The sequence below is a fragment of the Pleurodeles waltl genome, chromosome 1_1 (genome assembly GCF_031143425.1).
Source record: "Pleurodeles waltl isolate 20211129_DDA chromosome 1_1, aPleWal1.hap1.20221129, whole genome shotgun sequence".
NCBI classification, from domain to species: domain Eukaryota; kingdom Metazoa; phylum Chordata; class Amphibia; order Caudata; family Salamandridae; genus Pleurodeles; species Pleurodeles waltl.
In genome coordinates this window covers 744,483,752-744,489,751 of record NC_090436.1, presented here as the reverse complement: position 1 = coordinate 744,489,751, position 6,000 = coordinate 744,483,752, and the positions used below count along the sequence as shown (strand labels likewise).

Here is a 6,000-nt window from a genome sequence, read left to right as displayed (position 1 = left end):
CAACTTGCTGTGCTATCCCCTCTATCTCTACAAGTTTTTGGCCTTATTCTGTTGCAGGCACCTGCCCCACCCACACAAGTGAGGTATCATTTTTACCGGGAGACTTGGGGGAACGCTGGGTGGAAGGAAATTTGTGGCTTCTCTCAGATTCCAGAACTTTCTGTCACCGAAATGTGAGGAAAATGTGTTTTTTTAGCCCAATTTTGAGGTTTGCAAAGGATTCTGGGTAACAGAACCTGGTCAGAGCCCCACAAGTCACCCCATCTTGGATTCCTCTAGGTCTCTAGTTTTAATAAATGCACAGGTTTGGTAGGTTTCCCTAGGTGCCGGCTGAGCTAGAGGCCAAAATCTACAGGTAGGCACTTTGCAAAAAACACCTCTGTTTTCTGTCAAAAAATGGGATGTGTCCAGGTTGTGTTTTGGGGCATTTCCTGTCGCGGGCGCTAGGCCTACCTACACAAGTGAGGTATCATTTTTATCGGGAGACTTGGGGGAACGCTGGGTGGAAGGAAATTTGTGGCTCCTCTCAGATTCCAGAACTTTCTGTCACCGAACTGTGAGGAAAATGTGTTTTTTTAGCCATATTTTGAGGTTTGCAAAGGATTCTGGGTAAAAGAACCTGGTCAGAGCCCCACAAGTCACCCCATCTTGGATTCCCCTAGGTCTCTAGTTTTCAATAATGCACAGGTTTGGTAGGTTTCCCTAGGTGCCGGCTGAGGTAGAGGCCAAAATCTACAGGTAGGCGCTGTGCAAAAAACACCTCTGTTTTCTGTCAAAAAATGGGATGTGTCTACGTTGTGTTTTGGGGCATTTCCTGTCGCGGGTGCTAGGCCTACCCACACAAGTGAGGTATCATTTTTATCGGGAGACTTGGGGGAACGCTGGGTGGAAGGAAATTTGTGGCTCCTCTCAGATTCCAGAACTTTCTGTCACCGAACTGTGAGGAAAATGTGTTTTTTTTAGCCATATTTTGAGGTTTGCAAAGGATTCTGGGTAACAGAACCTGGTCAGAGCCCCACAAGTCACCCCATCTTGGATTCCCCTAGGTCTCTAGTTTTAAAAAATGCACAGGTTTGGTAGGTTTCCCTTGGTGCCGGCTGAGCTAGAGGTCAAAATCTACAGGTAGGCACTTTGAAAATCACCTCTGTTTTTGTCAAAAAATGGGATGTGTCCACGTTGTGTTTTGGGGCATTTCCTGTCGCGGGCGCTAGGCCTACCCACACAAGTGAGGTATTATTTTTATCGAGAGACTTGGGGGAACGCTGGGTGGAAGGAAATTTGTGGCTCCTCTCAGATTCCAGAACTTTCTGTCACCGAAATGTGAGGAAAATGTGTTTTTTTATCCATATTTTGAGGTTTGCAAAGGATTCTGGGTAACAGAACTTGGTCAGAGCCCCACAAGTCACCCCATCTTGGATTCCCCTAGGTCTCTAGTTTTCAAACATGCAAAGGTTTGGTAGGTTTCCCTAGGTGCCGGCAGAGCTAGAGGCCAAAATCTACAGGTAGGCACTTTGGAAAAAACACCTCTGTTTTCTGTCAAAAAATGGGATGTGTCCACGTTGTGTTTTGGGGCATTTCCTGTCACGGACGCTAGGCCTACCCACACAAGTGAGATATCATTTTTATCGGGAGACTTGGGGGAACGCTGGGTGGTAGGAAATTTGTAGCTCCTCTCAGATTCCAGAACTTTCTGTCACCGAAATGTGAGGAAAAGGTGTTTTATTAGCCAAATGTTGAGGTTTGCAAAGGATTCTGGGTAACAGACCCTGGTCAGAGCCCCACAAGTCCCCCATCTTGGATTCCCCTAGGTCTCTAGTTTTAAAAAATGCACAGGTTTGGTAGGTTTCCCTAGGTGCCGGCTGAGCTAGAGGCCAAAATCTACAGGTAGGCACTTTGCAAAAAACACCTCTGTTTTCTGTCAAAAAATGGGATGTGTCCACGTTGTGTTTTGGGGCATTTCCTGTCGTGGGCGCTAGGCCTACCCACACAAGTGAGGTATCATTTTTATCGGGAGACTTGGGGGAACGCTGGGTGGAAGGAAATTTGTGGCTCCTCTCATATTCCAGAACTTTCTGTCACCGAAATGTGAGGAAAATGTGTTTTTTTTGCCATATTTTGAGGTTTGCAAAGGATTCTGGGTAACAGAACCTGGTCAGAGCCCCACAAGTCACCCCATCTTGGATTCCCCTAGGTCTCTAGTTTTAAAAAATGCACAGGTTTGGTAGGTTTCCCTTGGTGCCGGCTGAGCTAGAGGCCAAAATCTACAGGTAGGCACTTTGAAAAACACCTCTGTTTTTGTCAAAAAATGGGATGTGTCCACGTTGTGTTTTGGGGCATTTCCTGTCACGGGCGCTAGGCCTACCCACACAAGTGAGATATCATTTTTATCGGGAGACTTGGGGGAACGCTGGGTGGTAGGAAATTTGTGGCTCCTCTCAGATTCCAGAACTTTCTGTCACCGAAATGTGAGGAAAATGTGTTTTATTAGCTAAATGTTGAGGTTTGCAAAGGATTCTGGGTAACAGACCCTGGTCAGAGCCCCACAAGTCCCCCATCTTGGATTCCCCTAGGTCTCTAGTTTTAAAAAATGCACAGGTTTGGTAGGTTTCCCTAGGTGCCGGCTGAGCTAGAGGCCAAAATCTACAGGTAGGCACTTTGGAAAAAACACCTCTGTTTTCTGTCAAAAAATGGGATGTGTCCACGTTGTGTTTTGGGGCATTTCCTGTCACGGGCGCTAGGCCTACCCACACAAGTGAGATATCATTTTTATCGGGAGACTTGGGGGAACGCTGGGTGGTAGGAAATTTGTGGCTCCTCTCAGATTCCAGAACTTTCTGTCACCGAAATGTGAGGAAAATGTGTTTTATTAGCCAAATGTTGAGGTTTGCAAAGGATTCTGGGTAACAGACCCTAGTCAGAGCCCCACAAGTCCCCCATCTTGGATTCCCCTAGGTCTCTAGTTTTAAAAAATGCACAGGTTTGGTAGGTTTCCCTAGGTGCCGGCTGAGCTAGAGGCCAAAATCTACAGGTAGGCACTTTGCAAAAAACACCTCTGTTTTCTGTCAAAAAATGGGATGTGTCCACGTTGTGTTTTGGGGCGTTTCCTGTCGTGGGCGCTAGGCCTACCCACATAAGTGAGGTATCATTTTTATCGGGAGACTTGGGGGAACGCTGGGTGGAAGGAAATTTGTGGCTCCTCTCAGATTCCAGAACTTTCTGTCACCGAAATGTGAGGAAAATGTGTTTTTTTTGCCATATTTTGAGGTTTGCAAAGGATTCTGGGTAACAGAACCTGGTCAGAGCCCCACAAGTCACCCCATCTTGTATTCCCCTAGGTCGCTAGTTTTCAAACATGCACAGGTTTGGTAGGTTTCCCTAGGTGCCGGCTGAACTAGAGCCAAAAATCTACAGGTAGGCACTTTGCAAAAAACACCTCTGTTTTCTGTCACAAAATGGGATTGTGTCCACGTTGTGGTTTGGGGCATTTCCTGTCGCGGGCGCTAGGCCTACCCACACAAGTAAGGTATCATTTTTATCGGGAGACTTGGGGGAACGCTGGGTGGAAGGAAATTTGTGGCTCCTCTCAGATTCCAGAACTTTCTGTCACCGAAATGTGAGGAAAATTTGTTTTTTTATCCATATTTTGAGGTTTGCAAAGGATTCTGGGTAACAGAACTTGGTCAGAGCCCCACAAGTCACCCCATCTTGGATTCCCCTAGGTCTCTAGTTTTAAAAAATGCACAGGTTTGGTAGGTTTCCCTAGGTGCCGGCTGAGCTAGAGGCCAAAATCTACAGGTAGGCACTTTACAAAAAACACCTCTGTTTTCTGTCAAAAAATGGGATGTGTCCACGTTGTGTTTTGGGGCATTTCCTGTCGCGGGCGCTAGGCCTACCCGCACAAGTGAGGTACCATTTTTATCAGGAGACTTGGGGGAACATAGAATAGCATAACAAGTGTTATTGCCCTTTGTCTTTCTCTACATTTTTTCCTTCCAAATATAAGAGAGTGTGTAAAAAAGACGTCTATTTGAGAAATGCCCTGTAATTCACATGCTAGTATGGGCACCCCGGAATTCAGAGATGTGCAAATAACCATTGCTCCTCAACACCTTATCTTGTGCCCATTTTGGAAATACAAAGGTTTTCTTGATTTTTTTACTCTTTATATTTCAGCAAATGAATTGCTGTATACCCGGTATAGAATGAAAACCCACTGCAGGGTGCAGCTCATTTATTGGCTCTGGGTACCTAGAGTTCTTGATGAACCTACAAGTCCTATATATCCCCGCAACCAGAAGAGTCCAGCAGACGTAACAGTATATTGCTTTAATAAATCTGACATTGCAGGAAAAAGTTACAGAGTAAAACGTAGAGAAAAATTTCAGTTCTATCCACCTCAATTTCAATATTATTTTTTTTCAGTTGTTATTTTATGTAGGAAACCCTTGTAGGATCTACACAAATTACCCCTTGCTGAATTCAGAATTTTGTCTACTTTTCAGAAATGTTTCGGTTTCTGGGATCCAGCATTGGTTTCACGCCCATTTCTGTCACTGACTGGAAGGAGGCTGAAAGCACAAAAAATCGTAAAAATGGGGTATGTCCCAGTAAAATGCCAAAATTGTGTTGAAAAATTGGGTTTTCTGATTCAAGTCTGCCTGTTCCTGAAAGCTTGGAAGCTGGTGATTTTAGCACCACTAACCCTTTGTTGATGCCATTTTCAGGGGAAAAGACACAAGCCTTCTTCTGCAGCCCCTTTTTCCCATTTGTTTGAAAAAAACGAAATTGTCATTGTATTTTGGGTAATTTCTTGGCCTCCTTCTGGGGAACCCACAAAGTCTGGGTACCTCTAGAATCCCTAGGATGTTGGGAAAAAGGGAAGCAAATTTGGCGTGGGTAGCTTATGTGAACAAAAAGTTATGAGGGCCTAAGCGCGAACTGCTTGGCACAGGAGGGGGAAAAGGCCCGGCAGCAAAGGGGATAAGTACAATTACATACGGATTTAGCAAAACATACGAGTTTCTAATGTTCACTTCCGGGGTATAAAGCGACTGGGGCGTTCACTTCCGGAAGGTCTTGCTGTGTGTATGGGCGAGACGTTCTCTTTTCCGACCTATTGCACGGTTCTTGGAATAAATATAACCACTCAGCGCTTCCTGTCACCAGACCGATGTACGGCCGTCATCTTAAACTAGTTTACTCATTGGGTCACCTGTGTGGTTGTTTTGAAGTATTTTTCGACTCTAAAAGTAGGGCAGAGGCAATTATATTGTAAGACCTCTGACTGCCGGTAAGTCATAAGTTTGCTGTGTCCTCACGCTTGTAGAAGGTCGGTTATCTGTTGATTACGGTGAAGAGGATATTATGTAATAACAAGCACACTGTGGTCGGGGGGGGGGGGTTCACGGCATACTTGAAAATTCTGTTTCTTACTCTCATAGCTACACCACCCTCTAGCCATCTTACAATCGCTTCTGTTTTTCCTTTTGTTGCCCCATATTCCTTCTTTCTCTTACATTGTGTGTGCCCGAATTCATTCTTGGTTCATTCTTTGCGCTGTGGAACAGTGTTCATCGTACGGTTGCCGCCATCAGTGTTACCTCATAGAAATCAATATTCTTGGAACAATCAAAAGACTACATGAAGGGCAATTGTAGCACACGAGCAGTGGTAGTTCAGCAGGGCAAATGTGGCAAATGTAGCACACGAGCCGTCGCAGTTCAGCAGGATAATTATGGGGGTGTAGTATCACCCATTGGTGCATTTTGAAGCACGATGTCCCGAAGCTAGGAGTAATGCATAGAATGGTAGGGTAGCAAATTTACAGAGAGCACATTTTTTTTCATTGAAATAGTCTCTTGAAATGAGTATGAAATTCGAATCAGGCATATAGTTTTACTGCCCATTCTATAGGGTGCATACACATTAACTTGGAAATTTGAGTTCTGTGCATAATTATCACGCTAGGAAAGTAGCTTGGATTATTTTTATCCCGTTAAA

At 44.9% G+C, this 6,000-nt stretch overlaps 1 protein-coding gene across 1 annotated transcript in view; it reads left to right on the top strand.

Moving 5' to 3' along the window:
* Positions 1-5,085: 5,085 nt before the first annotated feature.
* The window catches only part of SECISBP2 (SECIS binding protein 2), a 279,114-nt gene continuing 278,199 nt past the window's right edge, over positions 5,086-6,000 (top strand). The window contains exon 1 of the mRNA XM_069227552.1: positions 5,086-5,290. The gene's annotated coding sequence lies outside the window, so the exon portion shown is untranslated. The remainder of the gene's footprint in view (positions 5,291-6,000) is intronic.